This window comes from Mastigoproctus giganteus, chromosome 3 (assembly GCF_048544385.1).
Source record: "Mastigoproctus giganteus isolate SK-2022 chromosome 3, ASM4854438v1, whole genome shotgun sequence".
NCBI classification, from domain to species: domain Eukaryota; kingdom Metazoa; phylum Arthropoda; class Arachnida; order Uropygi; family Thelyphonidae; genus Mastigoproctus; species Mastigoproctus giganteus.
Window position 1 is genome coordinate 217,726,885 of NC_143577.1, and position 23,422 is coordinate 217,750,306.

The 23,422-nt window shown below is 37.7% G+C and overlaps 1 protein-coding gene across 1 annotated transcript in view; it reads left to right on the forward strand.

Moving 5' to 3' along the window:
- Positions 1 to 23,422, forward strand: part of LOC150088720 (protein HIRA-like) — a 375,669-nt gene that overhangs the window by 337,745 nt on the left and 14,502 nt on the right. The gene's annotated exons all lie outside the window — the stretch shown is intronic.

Consider the following 23,422-nt stretch of genomic DNA (forward strand, 5'->3'; position numbering starts at 1 on the left):
TAATTCAAAACACTAAAATATATCTCTTTCAGTTTAAACAGGTTTGAAGTAGCTATATAAATTCAGAACACATCAGGATTAATAGATAAAGAGAGATTTTTAGTTAGATACTTTTATTAACATTGCAGAATCTTGATGATGATTCTTGTTTAAAATGTTATTCTCTTAGTTTCTTTGTGGCAGACATTTGTGAATAAACAGTTAATAGCTTACTTTCTCAAACTTAGCCAATGAGTGTGGGGAAATGTCCCACTTGATAAAAATTGCTGTTTCATTTTTACCACCATTACTGCTCAAATAGTTCAGTAGATACAAGCTATACATTAAAATGTCAGTTATTATGTATAACTATACTTTGGCTGGAGGAATGGGGAAGTATCCATGTCTTGAGATATTATTTGCCATCTAATTCTTATAATCCATGCAAAAATGTGCAAAATTTCTTCTACCTTTTTTGCCTTATCACTTTTGGTAAATATAGAAATTGACGATACGTAATGCTTATCATATCTCACATTGTCTACAGAATCAAACAGGTCATTGTTTACTGAATCTGAGTGAAAGTTGCATTGAAATCCTGAGCTTCAACCAACTTTCTTGTACAATGGACCCCGCTTTACGATATTAATCTGTTTCAGAGACACCATCGTATCGTGAAACTATCATAATGTGAACCCAAATAACATTGTTTTTTGGTAATTTGTTCCAAGTCCTCAGAAGTTGAAATTTTCGCTATATAACTAAGCTATTTATCTCTCTGAAAGGTGATTTTTATAATGGAAATTGTACATATTGATTTAAAAAATTTATTAAAAATATATTAAAGCACAACACAAAATCGCTTCAACTAAAGGATGCAAAAAAAAAAAAAAAAAACTACTCGGCCAACACATTTATAAATGCTGCTATTGGCTGAGAGGAAGGACCACGTGGTCCAGTCGGAGACAATTGTAAGCCCATCCCATCGTAAAGTGAAATAAGTAGGTGCCAGTTAACATGACCACTGGTTAGCGGAATCCACTGCTTTAATTTCAAAAAACCAATTCAAATCATTAAAATGCATTACACTTTCATCGTTATCATATGTTCGGTTATAAGAATCAATTTTGAAAGCCTTTGTGATATTTTTCTAAAGCACATTTCTGGAGGCCACTACCATAAAACACTAAAAACAATTTGCAGTTCCCAGTTTATTGGGCTTTTCTGTTAGTGCAATCTATTATAAATGGTAGTAAACTCGATCTTATTGCATTTGCGATAATGCCGATAGCTGGAATTCTGTGTTTTAAGTTATTATGGTGAAATATGTTTCCCTTTCCACTTCAATCATATAAAAAACAAATAAATTTTCAGAATCTTCTCTTCATTCCTGCTTTTTAAGCTATGTAAACTTGTTGTTTTGTATCTCACTTGCACATATCGTGTTAATTGCAATTTGTGTGTGCCATGTTCTTTGTTATGAATTGCTTATCTTTTTTACTGTTTTAAATTTACAACCCCCCCCATAAAAAATTTCAGTGAACAGAAATATCATTAGTTGGTATGTACGTATTAAAATATTAATTAAGCTAAGTATGTAAGTGTAAATTTATTTTTATTTTGCTATCCTGTGGAAAATATTCTTATGATTTTCACGTATCATTTAATTTTGTTAATTGGTAATATAATAAAGTTTAAATTTGTGATCTTTACCTTTATAGCCTGTGGTAATATTCCTCCTATTTTCACTTATTAAAATCGCCATTTAATAGAATTAAAACTCAATTTGAAAACATGATCACAATGACTGGTACTTACCACATATTGTATAATGAATGTTATTTTATTGTGGAGAGTCCATTGTAAAGTGATTTGATAGTACAGTGAACCAATTTTAAAGCCAAACAGTGTGAAATTAAACTTTTTTTTGAGCATGTTAAATGCATACGTACTAACTGTCAAAAAAATTACCATACCAGAGTGCACTACTCTGCCCTGAGGAAAGGATCAAGCCTCTTTGATAATCACTATTTCAGTTTACACTAATCAGTGTTCTCTAGTTATATAGAACACTGATTACATCCTGTCTTGGTTGTGGTACTCCCCTCTCTGATTTTGACAGAGTATGCTGGCTCAACCATACACTACATAATGCCCTGAAGATTGTGCTTGGTGCCTTCAAAATGTTTCCATCTTAGTAGATGCTCACAAGCCTGTTTCCTATGAATTTCACTTCATAGGAAACAGGTGTTACTTATGAATGCAGCCAAAATAAAGTTGATGTTTTCATCAACCCAGATGCTGAGCAGCTGAAAAACATCTGGTCCTACCTCTTTAGTCCACAATTGGAAACTCATTATGGGAATAAGCCCAGTACTGTAAAACTAACAGGCCTTTATTGAAATCATCCTATAACAGTCACCTTATCTTTAACCAAATCGGGAACTATCTACTGAATGCTCAGGAACGCCATCTAATGGTTATCTTTTATTTGATTCCTGTACGTTCAGAAATATTAGGGTTGGAACAAGAAAGCTGCTAAAAACCTGTGCCTTTGACTTAACCCATCCTCCTACCTCTGCCCCTCCGACTGTAGACTCATCACACAGCAGCACCACTTACACAGTAGAAGACAATCTAGCACTCTGAAACTAATAATGAACTCTATCAGTTTAAAGAAGGCCAACAATAGGTTCAGTTTTGACATCCCACCTTTTGGAAGTCATGGCAAGAAGTAGTAATTCTTGAAGAGGCATGAATAGGAAATATTACCTTACTCCTATTCATTTTGCTTATGGGTGATGACCCACCTCGGTGTAAGTGCACTTTATTGGACCTTATTAAATGCATTTTGATTGACAGCCTTCACTAGCAGCAGGAGAGAAATTCAATCTTACTAACTGTGGCTGACCTTTGAGAACTAATGACATTGAACATAATAATAGAAGTGGGACTACCTTAATGAATACTTTACTTACTGAAACAAATTTGAATATTTTCTCAGTTGTGAGTTAGATTTCCATCAACAAATTAAATTGTTACAAATTTAATATAGCTAGTGCTAATATAGCTAATGCATAATATAGCTTATGCACTGTTAAACCAGAATATGCACATGCATGCATGTGTGTCTATATTTATATAAGAATAAACTTTTTGAGAGTAAATATTACCTAACTGTTAGTTTAGTAAAGCTACATTTACCTTTAGATGTATTATATGCAAGCACTGATACAAATCTTTGACTGAAACAAAATTCATATGCTAAATTGTCAAATGAAGAAATTTTACTGTTTCGAAGTGGATGTATATTACTTTTGGTGAAATTGCACAAAACAGAATTTAATTATAAATATTTTCAAGTCATAATTCATAAAAACAAAAAAATTTATCTAGCAAACATATATTCAGTTAAGTAGTGTTAGGACACAAATATACTGAAAGAAAATAAAAAATGTTTATATTAAAAATAAAATGAAATACAGAGTTCAAATGGAACAAAAAACAAATGTTTTTTTTTTAAACAAACTAATTAATGTCTTAAATGTTAATAACTATAAATTTAATCAGATGTATGTGGTCCCCTCCCAAATTGCGTTTGTACTACCATTTTATTTTTTCATGCTTTAATTTTCATTTGTATTTAATTTTTTATTCTGAGTGTTCGTTTTATTTCTTTAACAAAGTGATTGCAAAACCATTATAAAAGAAGTTTGGAATCTTATCATTAATTCTCATTTAAGAAAAATCTCCATTCTGCATAACACACATGCATGCACGCAAACACACACACAAAAAAAAAAAAAAAAACAGTCCAATTATAACCACTTTTGTAAAACAATTGTTTTAGCACATGAAGAGAAACATAAATATGAGAAAATACTGTCCTGTTTTCTTGAAAAAGCTGATTAAATGTATTTAGAAAAGTAAAGGCAGGAAGAATCTCATACAGTATGTATGAACTGATAAATTGCAACTTGTCAATTTTACACGTATCTCATGTGTGTATCCAGATGTAAGGGGATTATCTCGTACTGAAAGAAGAGGTTAAGGAAATGTGCAAGTCCTGGAAACTGCTCACTTCTCAGTCTGACTTTGGTGGTAGGAAAAAATTATGATATCTATGATTAAAGGTGTAGTGCAGGATCACCTTAATAGTAATATTATAAGAGAATTACATCAAGGTTTTCTTAAATGAAGATCTTGTCTGACTAGTCTATTTTTGTTTACTGCAATAACAATCTGGATGCAGGGAATAACTTTTATATAATTAGATTTTAGAGGGCTTTTCACAGAGTCCCACGCCGACCGGGCTAGCCGGGTGGGTAAAGTGCCTGCCTGGCAACCCAAAGGTCGTGGGTTCAAATCCCGCCTTGGGCTTGTATCAAAGTACTGCAAAAACCTTGGGAGGTGCATTATGGCCACAGAAGCTGATACACCAACAACTACAAAAAAAAAAAAAAAAAAAAAACAGAGTCCCACAGTAACATCTTTTGAAGCTGGAGGTGTGCCATTGGATTACAATTTGTTAAACAACAGTTAACTGGTAAAAGACAAAATGGTTATGAATTGGCAGTGCTCTGAGTAGGGTCCTTCCTTTGTGTTAAGCCTCTCGTCATTTTTAATTTTCATTAATGAAGACCATAGTATCACAAGTATAATGCCTAAATTTGTTAATGATATTAAGTTGAATTTTAGATAATATTACAGTAAAAATCAGGATATGTTCTGCACCTTGAGCTACAGTAAGGCTGCATTGGGCAGCGATAGGATTCTATCAGTGATATACAAGAATTTTGCCCTCAAAATATGCGAGTAATTATACAGCTATATAAATCTATGGTCAAACCACATTCTGAATACTGTATATAGGTGTGAAAGTGCTTCATTTCAAAAAAGATATTGACTTGCTTGAAAGAGTGCAAAGGAGGTCAAAGCGAGCTGTGAATGTGAAGGGATACTGATTCAGAAAGAAACTTCGGGAGAGCTGCACACTCACACGTGCAAGAGAGAAAGAGCTCTTGCAGCACATACCATAACAGAAAAACTGAACATTGCTTTAAATATCAGAAGCATTGGGCATTCAGCAAAATAATCAATTCCAATATGTTTAAAATCCATATGAAAGAAAACTATATTAGTATTAGCAATGCCCACATGGTGCAAGGAAGCTAATGGCTTATGCTGCACCAACCAAAAAAAAAAAAATTCAGTGATCACTCAGTGTATATAAAGAATATTTCTTTCTTTTCCTATTACAGTAAACCCCCGCTATTTGCGGTGGTTACGTTCCTGAGAAATGCCGCGAATACCGAAAACACGAATACTGAGTTATGGCTCCCATAGTAATAAAGGGGTTCCGTTCCAAAGTATGAAATATATAAGAAAAACTAGTCTAAAATTTTGTGTATGTATGTATTATATGTACCTTCATAATATGACTATGTACATAGACAGTACATAGTGAAATGCAAGCATATGGCATCGAAATGAAAATGAGAAACAATTTAATATGAAATGTAATATTTATTAGAAATTTCAAACAAATCTTTCAAACCAGCGCCTTTGCTAACTAAAAACCTTATCCCGCCAGTGCTATCGCCAATTTCGCTAAAGTGTTGATAAAGGAGTTTTGCCTTTTCGCGAATGATGAGTGAACTTAACCGAATTTTATTTTGAGTTCGGTCTTCTATCCACAGATTTAAAGCCTTTTCCATTTTTTCTAATTTAACATCACGAATTAGAGCAAATTTTTGAAGCAATTAGCGCATTTTCACGGACACTACGGCGGATTTTTTCTTCTGATTTTTTGATTGACCTTGAGTCATTGATTTTATAATGTTTTGCCACTGAGGAGACACTTTCACCATTAGAAAATTTATCCAATAACTCAATTTTATTCGTAGCGATATTTTTGTACGGGTTAGATAGAAATTGCCCACAATAAAGTCACTTTCTTCCATTAACACACTCGAAAAAAGTCTGTTTTACACTGCAAAATGCTAGATTTATCATTTTTGTAAATTTATAAATTTACAAAATTTTGCTTATAAATTTATCAATTTATAAATTGATAAATTTATAAGCATATAAATTAAAAGCAAACGATGAAACCTTCCATGACAAGCGCATAACACATACTAAACAAGGATTAGCGAGAAACATCCACGCTCGCAATTTTGTCACCCCCTCCCCCCCCCACCCACTGAGCGCTGTTTTGACCGGGAAAGATAATTTTAGCCACGCCCATGTATTTTTATGGCAGAAAATGTTCACGGTGTTTTAAAATTCACATTTTTTTAGGTTTCATTTTATATTAAATCAGCAACTGCGAATACAGATACTGCGAATAGCAGGGGTTTACTGTATATATATATATATATATATACACGCTGGTGTTCAAAGAAAGTGCATCACCTAGGAATTTCACTTATGCCTCTCAGAGCCTTAAACACCTTAATCAAGTCACATTTAAGGTGCCTAGTTTCCAAGCTCTGCACCCACATATTCAAAGTCTTTCCTAAATTTTACACCCTTTTGCCGATCTCACCAAGCGAGTTACCCGTCTCTGGACTCTTTCAAGAAGCACACCATCTTTCTTTGCAGTCTCCATACCTGAACACAGCATTCCAAGTGTGGTCTAACAGTAGCCTTATACAGTGGGATTATGACGTCCTTATCTCTACTAGCGACTGTTCGATACATCATCGATAGGACACCATGGGCTTTCCTTGCAACCTGTCTACTCAGAGAACTTAGTCTGACCAAGTATTGTAACATCCGAGTCCCTTTCCTCCACTACCGGCTTTAGTTCAACTCCACCAAGTGTATAAGTTATTTTGGGGTTAGTGTTCCCCAAGTGCAATACCTTACACTTTGCTGGATTAAAGCATAGCTGCCCTTTTTCTGACCAACCGTGAAGTCCATCTAGGTCATTCTGAAGAAGCTCTGCTTGGCGGCGATCATTAACAAATGTACCAATCTTTACATCATCTGCAAATTTAGACATCACGCCCTCTATGCTTTCATCGATGTCATTTTTGAAACTCAAAAACAACAGTGGTCCTAATACTGATCCTTCGGTAACTCCACTTCTTACATCAACCCAATCTGGGGAATAACCATTTATCACAACCCTCTGCCTCCTACCCTGAAGCCATCGAGCTGTCCATCTAAGGATTTTCTCAGTGATTCCAACCTGTTCCAGCTTATAACGTAACCGCATTTGAGACTGAGTCAAATGCTTTGCTGAAATCCAAATAAACAATGTCAAAATTATTCTCAAAATCCACCTCTTGAGTGACCCTGTCAAAATAGCTAACCAGATTAGTTAAACATGATTTTCCCTTTACAAAACCATTTAGGTGGTTTTGTAAAGGGAATATCTAATACTATCCCACATCCGTTACATAAGGGTCCGAGCTGGTTTGTTCTTCTTTCCTTTGCATTTATATATGTGAAGAATTCCTTATCTACCCCTCTCTTTGCTCTTTTTGCTAGCGATTTCTCATAATCTGTCTTTGCCAACCTAACCATTTTTGTGACACTGTTACAGATCAATTAGTAGCTGTTAGGCTTCAGTACTTCTTATTGCTCTGTAACTTTTCCATTTCATCTTTTTTCTTAAGTGATCTGGCAACTTCATTATTCATCCACCTTGGAATCCTCCTCGTGGATTTTTTTTTTTTTTTTAATGGTATATACGTATCCGTAGCCGAGTGGTCAGGAGCGCGAGTGCTGTAGCACGCGCTCTTTGAGTAGACCAGGGTTCAAGCCCCTGGCTGCTGAATACGGTCGATCTGCCAACCCGCACTGGACCAGCGTGGCAGATTATGGTCTATTTCCTTCAGCATGAATTGTTGAGGAGGCTTCCATCCTGCAGTGGGTTGATAATGGCTGCACTTTACTGTTTTTTTTACGCATTCAAGGCTTCTGCGATTAATGTTTTAAAGGTATACCATAGTTCAATTGTATTTGCTCTTTGTCAGATATCTACCCAGTTAATAGAGGCCACGTAGCACCTTATGCCGTCGTAATTTCCTTTCCTGAAGTTATAACCCATTCCTTTGCCTTTAACTACTGCTACCTCTCTCTTCATTGCCCACCGTAGAACTCTGTGATGACTTCCTGCTACTGTTTCCTGTACTGTACTGTAAGCCCTATTATGTCATCTGGTTCATGGGTGATGAGGTCTAGAGTATTCTTTCCCCTAGTACATTCCCTGACATGTTGATACAAATAGCAATCATCTAGTTGATTTAAAAATTATCACCCATGTGGAGTTTCCCTCCCATTTGCTCCAATCAATTAGAGGCAAATTAAAATCACCCATAATAAGACATTCATGCTTACTTGCCCATCCCATTTATGTGTAGAGGCTCTCATCATAATCTTCACAATTACCTGGCCTGTAGATTACTCCCACTCTAATTATATCTACATCTTTATTACTCTCATTAACTATATCTACAGTATCGAACAAAAAAACTGCATCACTTGTGAATTTTGCAAATGTATTTTGCGCTGCATTGTGGGTTGCAGAAATGTTTGAAATGCTTTTGTTAGGTGGGATATATATCTCTGTGAATGAAATCAAATAAAAAGACTCCACCTGATATACCTAATTGCCATAAATATCTTCCCAAAGGGTAAAATGCGTAATTAATGGAAATATGAGAAATCATGCAAATGGCAATCATGACAACCAAACATACATTTTATTGCATTTATGTTACAAACTGAAATTACAAGTTAACGTAATAGTATTATGTACTACAAATCAGCAAAATAATTCCTAAATATTTGTTGTTTCTCCTCGAGCTGCAATTACAGATTTGCAATGATCTGGCATAGAGTTAATCAACTTCTAGTTATACGGTTGCCCAATTTCGTGGTACCACACCCTTACAATGCTCTCCTGCAGCTGAATCTTATTTGTTGGCTTCTTCTGAGCAATTTTATATAACATTATGCACCAGTAATTTTCAGTAGGGTTCAAATCTGGATTGTTGCCGGGCCAGTCCAGCACTGTAATGTCAGCATTTCTGATGTATGAATGCACCTTAAGGGAGAAAAACGAGGGAAAAACATTGGTGTAAGTATGTTTTAAGCCTTGTGAAATAAGAAGACAAAGTCATTAAATCTAAATAGCATAAAACTTATCAATTTTGCTGTGTGGCAAGGTGCTGAGTCCTGTTTAAAAATGCAGTTTTGGACATCTATGTGGTGATCCCTAATAATGGGTTTCAGGCACTCCTCGAAGATAGCAGTGTAGGTTTCTGCATTCACTGTTCCATTAAAAAACTTAATTTGCCCCATCCCCCAGACCATCTGACCAGCGGGGAACTTTATAGACGGTGTTATGCAATCAGGATGGCATGCCTCCGATTTTCGTCTTCTGACATATCGTTTCCCATACAAGCCATGCAGGTTCGGATTGAATTTCGATTCTCAGAAAAGATGATTGTGTCCCATTGCTCTTTTGTCTATGAAACATGCGTTTTAGCCCAAGCAAATTACTTCTTCCTCATTTGTTGGGTCAACAAACGCTTCTTCTTCGGCTGATAGGCATGCAGACCACATTCCGAAAGCCGGCTTTGGGATGGTTCTTGCACTTGTTTCAACACCAAAGTCCAGTTTCAGATCAGGAGCACCAGCGTGGCAATTACGAAAGCATTGCCGCTTCAAATATTGATCTTGGGAAGGCGTAGTCACTCTCTTACAGCCTGAACTAGGTTTTCTCTTCACACATCACTGATTTCATGCTTTAATTTCAGCACCCAGGATACTGTTGACTGGTGGCAACCTATTTTATCAGCGATAGCACGCATAGAAAGCTCTTCCTGGGGGGGGAAAAAAAAGCTACACTTTTTTTTTTTTTTTTTTCTTGGTGTCAACTGAAGATATGGAGCCATGCTTACACCTCTGCAAAACAGGATACTAATGAGCATCTATACTCTTCCAGCGCTGTATTTATAGAAATGGCTGATGCGATACCTTGCAGTTACTGTCTGATGCAATAAAACTTTTCTGACTCAATACCTTTGCTTTGTGACAAACAAAATTACTGTAATCAAACGATATCTGATACGTTTCACCACAAATGTTAACTTTTTTAAGGTGATGCAGTTTTCTTGTCCGCCACTGTATACCACACCTCTAACAAAAAATGGCCTGTTCCAAGAAAACAAACAAGAAAAAATAATTTAAATCCACCATAAGTGTTGTCCCTTCCTGAATGATAACCTCAGTTACAAGGCAAAATGGCCATTTGTATATAGGTGAAAAGCACTGGTGCAGTTGTGTGTGACTTAAAATGTTACCCAAGCTTTTAATTTTACGTTCAAGGTTTTATTTCACATTTGCAAATTGCTGTTGTCATTTTAGAATTTGTTTGATAAGGTTTTTAAGTGATAGTAATTGACAGGGTTTCATATTGTAATATACTGAATTATAATATTAGTAAATTAATAAGAGGAGTTTACCTCAATATAGTACGTGGAACACTCCCGTATGATACCCTCCAGAAATTAAAACGGAAAAAACGAAAAAATCGACAACTTACCGGTACATTAAAGTAAAATATAAATAATTAAAGTAAATTATAAATAATTAAATAATCAATTTAACACAATTCAAAATCAATTCAAAACAATTAAAATTCAAATTAACGCAATTAAAAGAATCTAACGAAAATATTCAAAACGATTTTCCTTCCTGAAGCTGACAATGCTTTTCGACCGACTGTCGTGATCACAGGAATGAAAATTATCGAATCAGGCTAAACCTGCAACTTAAATAGTGATTATGTGTCTTCGCGCATGCGCGTAAAGGTCCACGCATCGGAGATCAAATATGGCCGCCGAACATTAACAGAATTCTCGTGTAATTTAATTTCAACGGTTTCTGCAATTAATAGTCGCGTATAATTACGTTGAACGTTAAGTATTTTGGCCTCGTTAAATAAAAAAGTATGTTTTTCGTTAATGGCATGAAAGGCTAATTCTGACGCTGCTGAACGAGAAGCCCGAACAGAGGCTTCGTGTTGATTTACACGGATATTAAGAGAAAACCGCGTGGAACCCTGATAAGACGAGTCGCAATCACCGCAAGAAATGTTGTATACTAGATCATTAATTTGTGTTGCGAACGCCGAAAGAACCGAGCGATTGTTCAGTATAGTGTGTAACTTCCGTATAGGCCTAGCTATAATTTTAAATTCGGTATCTTTAAAGAATCTGTTAAGCTGTTTGTGCCACTGTTCAACATATGGGACAGAAATAAAGTATTTTTTGATATTACTATTGTTGATTGGTGCAGTATTTTGTATCCTATCCTTAGCTTGTACCCTAATTCGATTTATAGTGTTAATGGGATAACCCCTGTTCAAGAATCTGCTAGTTAATATTTGTATTTCTGAGTCTAAAGCAGAATCCGTCGTTGAATATTTATAGGCATTTAGAAATTGATTAAAGATAATCGATCTTTTGTAGGTGAACGGGTGGTAGCTATTATAATGTAGAAGCATACCGGTGTTTGTGGGTTTTCGATAGATGCTAAATTGTATTTTGTTCGAGTCCCGGGTAAGCGTGAAATTTAGAAAGTTTAATGACTTAGTATCCGTATCTTCCCTTTCCAATGTAAATTTGAGTCTAGAATGAATATTGTTAAACGAATGTAAAATATCTTGGATAGTACTACTATCGGTAATAACTAGAACATCGTCTAAATACCTCCCATAGTATGTGATACGGGGACGAAAAGGTGTCAAATGTATCTGCTCAATCGTTGAGAGATAGATCTCTGACATTAAGCCACTCAGGCTCAAACCCATTGGTAATCCAAAAATTTGTTTGTACACCTTGTCTCGAAAGGTGATGTAGTTAGCCTCAACTAATAGTTTAATTAAGTGAAAAATCTCCTTTATAGGCAGCTTCGTATAATTAATCGGTGTCGAGTTTTTTTTTTTTTTTTTTTTTATTTAACATATCCCAAATAATATCTAATGTGTATTCAACGTTTACATTCGTATATAATGATGTAACATCTAATGAGAATAAATTGTCATTGTCGCCGAGTCTACAGTCTTTAAGATTATTAAATAATGTATCGTAATTCTTAATCCCAAATTGTATAACCTGTCTAAAAGGTTTTATAATGTTATATACATGTGTGGCTAAGGCTGAAAATGCCGAGTTCCTGTAGGAAACAATAGGTCGAATCGGAAATCCAGGCTTGTGTAATTTTACCTGACCAAAAAGTGCAGGAATATTGGATGTTCTGGACTTCAATTCCTTCAACTGAACCATAGTAATGTAGTCGTTTTTACGATATGTGGTTAACGTTTTATTGTATTGATTTACCAAATTGGTAAACAGTGTCGGGTCCACTTCACAATAAGTGGAGCTATCAGATACAACTGAATCTAACTTATTAATATAATCATGTTTATCTAGTATTACCACTGTATCTCCTTTATCTGCCCTCTGTATAATAATGTCCTTATTTTCTCGAAGTTCTCGTAAAGCTGAACTGTCATGTGTATTCAATTTAGGAAGTCGTGTTTCTTTTATGTTATTCACTACTTGGTTAACTTGTTGAATAAATACATCTTTTTGTGGAACACTACGAAGTCCAAATTCAAAATCAATTACGCATTGTTTTTTTGGCAGCTTTCGAGGTGGTAAATTATAATTTAATCCTTTGGATAAAAGTGAAATCTGGTCCTGCGATTTACCACCTCGAAAGCTGCCAAAAAAACAATGCGTAATTGATTTTGAATTTGGACTTCGTAGTGTTCCACAAAAAGATGTATTTATTCAACAAGTTAACCAAGTAGTGAATAACATAAAAGAAACACGACTTCCTAAATTGAATACACATGACAGTTCAGCTTTACGAGAACTTCGAGAAAATAAGGACATTATTATACAGAGGGCAGATAAAGGAGATACAGTGGTAATACTAGATAAACATGATTATATTAATAAGTTAGATTCAGTTGTATCTGATAGCTCCACTTATTGTGAAGTGGACCCGACACTGTTTACCAATTTGGTAAATCAATACAATAAAACGTTAACCACATATCGTAAAAACGACTACATTACTATGGTTCAGTTGAAGGAATTGAAGTCCAGAACATACAATATTCCTGCACTTTTTGGTCAGGTAAAATTACACAAGCCTGGATTTCCGATTCGACCTATTGTTTCCTACAGGAACTCGGCATTTTCAGCCTTAGCCACACATGTATATAACATTATAAAACCTTTTAGACAGGTTATACAATTTGGGATTAAGAATTACGATACATTATTTAATAATCTTAAAGACTGTAGACTCGGCGACAATGACAATTTATTCTCATTAGATGTTACATCATTATATACGAATGTAAACGTTGAATACACATTAGATATTATTTGGGATATGTTAAATAAAAAAAAAAAAAAAAAAACTCGACACCGATTAATTATACGAAGCTGCCTATAAAGGAGATTTTTCACTTAATTAAACTATTAGTTGAGGCTAACTACATCACCTTTCGAGACAAGGTGTACAAACAAATTTTTGGATTACCAATGGGTTTGAGCCTGAGTGGCTTAATGTCAGAGATCTATCTCTCAACGATTGAGCAGATACATTTGACACCTTTTCGTCCCCGTATCACATACTATGGGAGGTATTTAGACGATGTTCTAGTTATTACCGATAGTAGTACTATCCAAGATATTTTACATTCGTTTAACAATATTCATTCTAGACTCAAATTTACATTGGAAAGGGAAGATACGGATACTAAGTCATTAAACTTTCTAAATTTCACGCTTACCCGGGACTCGAACAAAATACAATTTAGCATCTATCGAAAACCCACAAACACCGGTATGCTTCTACATTATAATAGCTACCACCCGTTCACCTACAAAAGATCGATTATCTTTAATCAATTTCTAAATGCCTATAAATATTCAACGACGGATTCTGCTTTAGACTCAGAAATACAAATATTAACTAGCAGATTCTTGAACAGGGGTTATCCCATTAACACTATAAATCGAATTAGGGTACAAGCTAAGGATAGGATACAAAATACTGCACCAATCAACAATAGTAATATCAAAAAATACTTTATTTCTGTCCCATATGTTGAACAGTGGCACAAACAGCTTAACAGATTCTTTAAAGATACCGAATTTAAAATTATAGCTAGGCCTATACGGAAGTTACACACTATACTGAACAATCGCTCGGTTCTTTCGGCGTTCGCAACACAAATTAATGATCTAGTATACAACATTTCTTGCGGTGATTGCGACTCGTCTTATCAGGGTTCCACGCGGTTTTCTCTTAATATCCGTGTAAATCAACACGAAGCCTCTGTTCGGGCTTCTCGTTCAGCAGCGTCAGAATTAGCCTTTCATGCCATTAACGAAAAACATACTTTTTTATTTAACGAGGCCAAAATACTTAACGTTCAACGTAATTATACGCGACTATTAATTGCAGAAACCGTTGAAATTAAATTACACGAGAATTCTGTTAATGTTCGGCGGCCATATTTGATCTCCGATGCGTGGACCTTTACGCGCATGCGCGAAGACACATAATCACTATTTAAGTTGCAGGTTTAGCCTGATTCGATAATTTTCATTCCTGTGATCACGACAGTCGGTCGAAAAGCATTGTCAGCTTCAGGAAGGAAAATCGTTTTGAATATTTTCGTTAGATTCTTTTAATTGCGTTAATTTGAATTTTAATTGTTTTGAATTGATTTTGAATTGTGTTAAATTGATTATTTAATTATTTATAATTTACTTTAATTATTTATATTTTACTTTAATGTACCGGTAAGTTGTCGATTTTTTCGTTTTTTCCGTTTTAATTTCTGGAGGGTATCATACGGAAGTGTTCCACGTACTATATTGAGGTAAACTCCTCTTATTAATTTACTAATATCATTATCAACGTAGAACATATTGAGTATTACAGCTCTGATTCATACTATCTAACTGAATTATAATATATTTCCAAGTATTTGCCATATAGTGCAAAGAAGCCTTGGTACTTGAGGTTGTCACAGACATTCTCTCAGATATGCCAGACAAGCTGTCTTGCTACCTGGGAGTCTAAAATACTGATGGAACCGATATTCGGATGACATGCAAGTCAAGTAGACCCAATTTCAGCAAAGTCCAGATGGTCTGTGATAGCCATATCCTCTGCTTGCACCTTCATGATAGTGGGACTGTTAGTAATCCTGGGTATAACCTCCATGCACAAGCACACTGTGGGTGATCACCCAGGTATGAACCAACGTAGGCAGGGGTCGAGGTGTGGTGCCCATATCACATGGAGGAATGCCACCCCTCTGTGTTATTAGGCAATACTAGGTGGTAGATGACTCTCATTAACTGGTGCAATACCACCACTTTGCTTATTGGAGGCTTGAAGTGGTGGAACCCACGTTTAGGCTCCATAGCTAAGTTCCAGTCAACCCTTCCCCATCTCTTCCAGCGTGCAGTACGACTGATGCTTTTGAGGTTATGATGAACATCATGATGAGATCCAGTCTTCCTTATATTTCAAGGGTACAGCTCCAAAATGGTGTTTGCAGGCCGGCCGCTAGTTAGTACAGTGGACCGAACCTATTGGTAACTCTTTAGGAGGCTTCCGGATCCGCTAGTATATAATCTTGCTACCTCTACTCTGCCAGATATTGACTGGAGGGAGTCTGAGTAGGGTGTATGCAGGGGGCATTGTCGAGGCCACGTTATGTCAAGGATCTAGATATATTCTTACCATATGTACACCATATCCACAAATTTCATTACTTCATACAGCATGTCCCCCCACTTTTTCTTACTATTGAATACACCATGAATTGTCAAAATAATAGAGCAAGCTTATCTGCGAAAAGATCTAAACCTCCCAAGGACATCCTAATTCATTTCACAAATATACGTGGTCTCAATTCTAATCTCAACGATGTCCATTTCCACTTGCAGTCTGCCAAACCCCATGTACTTTTTCTGACAGAATCTCAGTTATCAGTTGATTCAACTACTGCTCATCTCAGTTGCCTAAATTATTCACCACATGATTCCTTTCGCCTCAGAGGTGGTACTTGTGCATATGTCCGTTCCGATATTCCCTGTCAGAGAATTGGTAATTTGGAATCTCCTCTTTTCGATCTTCTCTGGCTTAAAATCTCTCTACCTCATTCCGTCAAAATCATCTGTTGTCTCTACCGTTCTCCCAACTTCACTAATCACTTGGAGCTCTTTGACTTCCTCTCTTTGCAACTTGACTTTCTCCAGTCCAACTTTCCTAACAGTGAGGTAATTTTCCTTGGTGATTTTAATTTTCACAAATCCAGCTGACTTCCATTTTCTAGTCACACAGACCTAGCTGGTCAAGATGCTGAGGCTTTTGCAATTACTAATGACCTTGCACAGATTGTTCATTTACCTACAAGAATACTGGACAATCCTAACCATAGAACCAACACACTTGATCTTTTTCTCACAAACAACCCTTCTAAGTACACGGTTGAAGTGAGAAGTCCTTTAGGCACCTCAGATCACAACTTGGTGATTGTCTCTTCTCCAATGGAGCTTTTATCTTATGGCTATTATCAACCTCGTATTGTTTGGCATTACAAGAATGCAAAATGGGATGACCTGTGAGATTTCTTTTCTTCTTTTCCCTGGTCGGATTACCGTTTCAAAACTTCTGATGTCAACGTTTGCTCAGATCGTGTCAGTGAAATTATTCTTGCAGGAATGGAATCCTTTATCCCACACTCCACTTTAAAATCTCGTCCTTTATCTAAACCTTAGTTTTCCAATAAATGTGCTAAGGCTGTCCAAGAGAAGAATGTTGCATATCGTAATTGGCTTGTTTCTAATTCTTCAGTTTTATTTTCTGCCTACACCAAAGCTTGCAACAATTGTAAAGCAGTTATTAATCAGTCCAAACTAGAGTTTGAACAGGCTAAGAGTAGAAAACTTGCTTCTTGCCCTAATGGTAGCCAAACATTCTGGTCTCTTGCCAAAGCTATTGGCCGCAACTTTTGCCCATCTCTGCTCCTACCTCTGTCCAAACCAGATGGTTCTGTTGTCACTTCAGCCAAGGATAAAGCTGACCTGCTAGCTTTCCATTTTTCTTCCAGCTCAGGCATTAATGATCTTCGTAAAACACCTCCCACCATTCCCAACACGCTCCATTCAATGCCCCCTGTGGTCTTCCGTCAAAAGGATATCAGAAGGATTTTGATGAATATTGATGCTAAGAAAGCTCCAGGTCCTGATGGTATTTCTCCCCTTGTTCTCACAACCTGTGTTCCTGAACTTACTCCTGTTCTTTGCCTTTTTTCACTTTCTTATTCCAAAGGTGTTTTTCCTTCTGGTTGCAAATCTGCTCATATCCAGCCAGTTGCTAAAAAGGGTGACAAGTCCCTCCCATCCAATTATCATTCCATTGCAATTCTATTTTTTCTAAAGTAATGGAGAAATCAATTAACTGCCAACTCATAAACTACCTAGAAACCTTCCATCAGTGTCGATCCACTTTTGATATTCTGGTTTATGTTACCCATTTATGGACAAATTCAATGGAAAAGTTTGGTGACACATGCAGTTGCTCTTGATATCTCAAAGGCTTTTGATCATGTTTGGCATAAAGGTCTTCTAAATAAGCTTCCATCTTATGGTTTGCCAACTGTTTTTTTGTAATTGGTTATCCAGGTTTCTCTCTGATCACTCACTGAGGGTGATGGTAGATGGCTCTCTGTCTTCTAACTTCTCCACTAATGCTGGTGTCCCCCAAGGTTCAGTTCTTTCCCCCACTCTTTTCCCCTTATCTATTAATGACCTTCTTCCATTGACTGGAAATCCTATCCATAGTTTTGCCAATGATAGCACATTGCATTCCACTTTCCATTTTGAAGAACCTTGCCCTGCTCAATCAGATTCAACTTCTCGAATATCCGCTACCCTTCCTTAAATGCCGATCTCCAGGTAATTCTCCAGTGAGGCAAAGACAACTTAGTTGATTTCAATCCTTCTAAAACTCAGTCTTGACTTATATCTCGCAAAAAGGATTCTTGTGCTCCTATACTTATCTTTGGTGACACTCTGATTTCTAGGCAAAATTATATCTCTTTTGAGGATTACCCTGACTTCTAATCTCTCTCTTGGCACAAGCATATTACAAATATTGCTTCCTCTGCATCTAAAAAACTTTGTTTTCTCTTTCACTCTCAGCATTAGTTTTCTTCCAAACAGCTGTTCACTCTACAAATCCGCCCTACCATGGAATATTGTTCCCACATTTGGGACGGTCCCTCCAAAACCTCTCTCAGGCTTTTAGATTCCATTCAGAAGAGGGCAGTTAGGTTAATTGATGACTCCTCTCTAACAGAGTCTCTCCACTCTCTGTCTCATAGCAGACTATTTCTGCTGCATGCCTTTTCTACAGATAATTTCATGGGCACTGTTCTTCTGAATTGGCTTGTATAATTCCCGCTCTCTCTCTTTCAAAATGGTCCATACACGAACCACCACCACCAGCCAACATCCATTTACTGTCCACCTTCAAACCCCTCGACGTAGTGATGGGACCTCCCAGTGATGCTGCTGGCCTTTCAGATTAGGGGGCGCCTCCGTAGCCAGGTGGGAAAAGGCAGCAGTGCGTAGCACACGCTTCTTGATTAGACCGGGGTTCGATCCCATCACCACCAAATACGGAGGATGCGTAAAGGTCAGGGAATGACCACCGCATATTCCTGGAGCAATATGGCCTTAGTTGCTAATGCTCCTAAAAACTAAATAACAAATAACATCCAAATTAGGATCACTGGGATCTAACACCCATACCTTTGTTCCGGCGTGTGCAGCCGTTCGCCGTGACCTGTGGAAACCTGGAAAGCGGGATCCTGGTGGGTGACTGACTCAGCCCTAATATACCACTTTGGCCCCTGCTTCGACAAGACAGGTGGTCCTGAACTGGTCCGACTGGGATCAATTGGTGTGTGGTTTTTTACTGCTAGGGTCAACTGCGTTCCAATAAGTCTCCCTCCCCTTGGACTTGGGACGGGATCAAGACATTGGTAACGTGGGTATGGTGCTCCTAAGAGGACTTGGCATTCCATTCGTGAACTAGCAGTACCTGCTAGTTCACGAGTGGGCGTCCCCTCGTTGGGCTCCGTGGTGGGTGAGGTACTTAGGGCATCGGAAATTTTCTCTTTACTCCCATGAGTAATTTAAATCTTTCAAACCCTCTGGAGCCTCTACGAGGTCCCTACCTGAAACATGAAGATAATGTAACATCAAAAAAGAAACACCGAACAGAAGCTGTACCTCGATTGCTTATCATACATTCTACCGGTGAGAAGGAAACAGGTAAAATGTCTCCCTTCTTCATTCAGAGGGGGTCTTGAAGGCCTGACGGGGTCCCCAAAGTCTGTAAAACGACTTAGATCGGGTGACCTTTTAGTAAAAACGTCCTCAGTGCAACATTCAGAATTGCTTCTCCAAGCAACATCTCTTGGGGCATTCCAATTAAAGTGTGACCACACAAGACATTGAATACATCACGTGGTGTAATTGCTGAGTGGGATCTCCTTGAAACATCTGAAGAGGAGATATGCACTGAACTGAGAGATCAAGGAGTGACAGCCGTTAAAAGAATATTTATGCTTAAGGAGGGAAAACTCAAATATGAAACTAGTCCCAACTAGGGTTCTTATCCTTACATTTAATACTCCTAAACCACCTATTTCCATCAAGGCTGGTTATCTGAACTGTCCTGTAAGGCTGTACATTCCGAACCCATTGCGATGTTTCAGATGCCAAAAATATGGCCACTCTCAGATGCCATGTCGTGGATCACCTCTTTGTGCCAGCTGTGGAGGCAAGGAACATGAGACAAAGGAATGTTCTGCCTCAAAACCAGCATGCTTGAATTGTGGTGGTGAACACCCTGCATATTCAAGAGCATGCCAAAGATGGAAAGAGGAAAAACAAATTCAAACAATCAAGATGGAACAAAACATTCCATATGTGGAAGCTGTTGTTGTTGTTATTTGATTTTTAGGAGCATTAGCAGCTAAGGCCATATTGCTCCGGAGATATGCAGTGGTCATTCCCTGACCTTTCTGTATTTGGTGGCTCATGGGCTCGAACCCCGGTCTAATCAAGAAGCATGTACTACGCACTGCTGCTCCTGCCCACCTGGTTACAGAGGCGCCTATGCGGAAGCAAGGAAACAGATAACATCAGTAAATAGTGGAAAATCTTATACACAAGCAGTTCTGAGGAAGGTTTCTATTTCAATGCAAACTGATATTTCAGTCTCGCCAAGTGATTCTTTTACACCACAAGCCCGATACTTGTTGACACAAGCACAGCAAAATAAAGCAGTCGCTACTCCCATCTCTATACCATCCAAGGAAGTAGCACCTAAAGAAAAACCTTCAACTAAATCCCAGCCTGTTATTAGTGAGGTACAGGGGGAAATGGAGAAGAGGAACGTGTGGAAGAATCTATTCTGAATCTTCACCCCGAAGAAGAAATGGATACAGGGCACCCTCAATTTTCCAAAGCGGTCCAATCAAAACCAGCATCACTTTGGAAGCTAGCCATTGGTTCCACTAACTCCAAGTAATAATGGTTAAATTATTGCAATGGAATTGTCGTGAATTCCTGCAAAATATGGAGGATGTCAAAATGCTAATGCGCAAATATGAACCTGTTTGCTTTTGTCTGCAAGAAATGTACCTAAAGGCAAGTGATGACCCCATCTTTCGAAATTTTACTGCTATCTGTAAAGACAGAAATGGAGGTAGCCCAGCCCATGGAGGAGTCGCAATCCTCGTAAGCAACCATACCCCTTTCTCACAAGTTCAATTAAACACTAACTTAGAAGCAGTAGCCATCCGCTTAGCAGTGGGGTTCTTTCTCACAATATGTTCTATGTACTTGCCTCAGGGACACACATCTCTGAGGCAGATCTCGACGATCTTATTATTCCAATTGCCCTCTCCTTTATTACTTCTTGGAGACTTTAATGGACATAGTACCCTGTGGGGTAGTGCTGAAACTAGTGAACGAGGCCGTATTATTGAACGTGTGCTCGACAATAGCAGCCTTTTGTTACTAAATATGGGAATCAACACCTATTTCCATATGGCCTGCCCGTACTTTCTCTGCCATCGATCTCTCCATCTGCTCACCTTCCCTACTGCCTATGCTTTTGTGGGAGGTGCACCAGAATCCTTATGGAAGCAATCACTTCCCCGTAATATCTACCATAGTGGAAGGACAACACTGCCATCCATTCAGAATCCCATGGTGGAAGTATGATCAAGCGGACTGGAGTATTTTCTCGCAGGTTACAGAATTTGATCCTGTGCAAATTCAACAGGAATCAATCGATGAAGCGGTGAAGTACATCACAGAATGTATTATCCATGCAGCGGCAATTGCAATTCCAAAAACATTATCCTGATTTCCACGTTATCCAAAACCATGGTGGAATCAAGACTGTAAAGAAGCAAGGAAGTCACAAAATCGGGAATGGGGAAAATTTTGACGTTATCCCACCACCAAACATCTTATAGCCTTTAAACTTTCCCCTGCCAAAGCACGATTTATATGCAGACAGAGCCAAAGGGAATGCTGGGTCGAGTTTACATCCTCAATTAACCAGATGGCCAGTGCTAAAGTCGTCTGGAACAAAATTAGGAAAATGAAGGGCAAATATACATCACTTCCCTCATCAATGTTAGAACACAATGGGGCAGAGCCAACTGATATTGCCAACGCCCTAGGAGAAGTATTCTCCAGCATATCTGCTGGGACTTCATATACTGCAGAGTTCCTAGTTTTAAAGAAGAAAATGGAGAAGCAAAAACTCAACTTTTCTTCAAGCAAAGTCCAGCCTTATAACCTGCCTTTCAGTCAAGTGGAATTAACCATTGTGCTTGCTACCTCAAAGGTCAGCGCTGAGGGACCAGATGATATTCAATATGAGATGATCAAACGCCTTCCATCTCACTCTCTAGAGCTGTTGCTATATCTTTACAACCGAATTTATTTGGAGGATCAGTTTCTTAATTCTTGGCATAGGGCAATTATTCTCGCATTCCTAAAGCCAGGAAAGGACCCCAAAATTCCTAACAACTATCGTCCTATTGCTCTGACCAGTTGCTTATGTAAAGTTTTGGAAAAAATGGTGAATGTCTGCCTTATATTACCTTGAGGCAAATGACCATTTGAACAAGATTCAGTGTGGCTTCCAAAGAAATTGGTTCACTTTGGACCATTTAATTCGATTTGGAAACAGCGATTCGCAATGCGTTTGTAAAGCCTGAGCACTTGGTATCAGTTTTCTTTGACATAGAAAAAGCTTATTTCACAACCTGGAGGTATGGTGTTTTAAAAGATCTCTATTTATTTGGTCTTAGAGGCCACCTTCCTATTTTTGTTTAGAATTTTTTATAAAAACTACTCTTCCATGTTCGTGTTAGATCCAGTGTGTCCAGCTTATTTTGTCAAGAGGAAGGAGTCCCCCAAGGCTCTGTCCTCAGTGTTACGCTGTTTGCAGTCAAAATTAATTCCATTACAAAACAGCTTCCTCCTTCAGTAAATAGTGCTTTGTATGTAGATGATTTTAGTATTTTTTGTTCAATTACTCTGCAGCATGAGAGTAATTGAACAACAATTGCAACAAGCAATCAACCATCATATTTCCTGGACGTTAGCCAATGGGTTTAGATTTTCTGCTCAAAAGACCATTTGTGTGCATTTCTGCCGCAAACAGAATCTACCTCCTGACCCAGAACTCAAATTTGGACAGAATCCAATTCCTGTGGTAGCAGAAACAAAATTTTTGGGACTCATCTTTGATCAAAAGCTAACGTTCCTCCACCATATCCGTCAGCTCAGAGCAAAATGTACAAAATGTTTGAACATGCTCAGTGCTATCTCCTCCAACTTTTGGGGAGCAGACAGAAGCACATTATTACATCTGTATTGAGCACTTATCCGCTCTAAACTTGATTATGGTTCCCAAGCCTATTCTTCAGCTAGAACTTCTGCACTCTGATGGCTTGATCCAATACGCCATAGAGCCATTCGGATTGCCACAGGGGTATTTTGTACTTCGCCTGTCCAAAGTCTATACGTTGCAGCCAATGAACCACCATTGATGCTTCGACGTCAGCAATTGTCATTACAATAGGTACAATATGCCATAAAAATAAAATCCCTGCCTGACCATCCTACTTGGACATCTATTTATATGCCACGGTGGGAAAATCTATATAATACGTGTAAAACTGTCAGTCGCCTCTTTGGTATCAGGGTTCAAGAGCTGGTTCATGATATTAACTTTACATTGGATAATATATCCACTTCAGCCAGGCAATCAGTTCCTC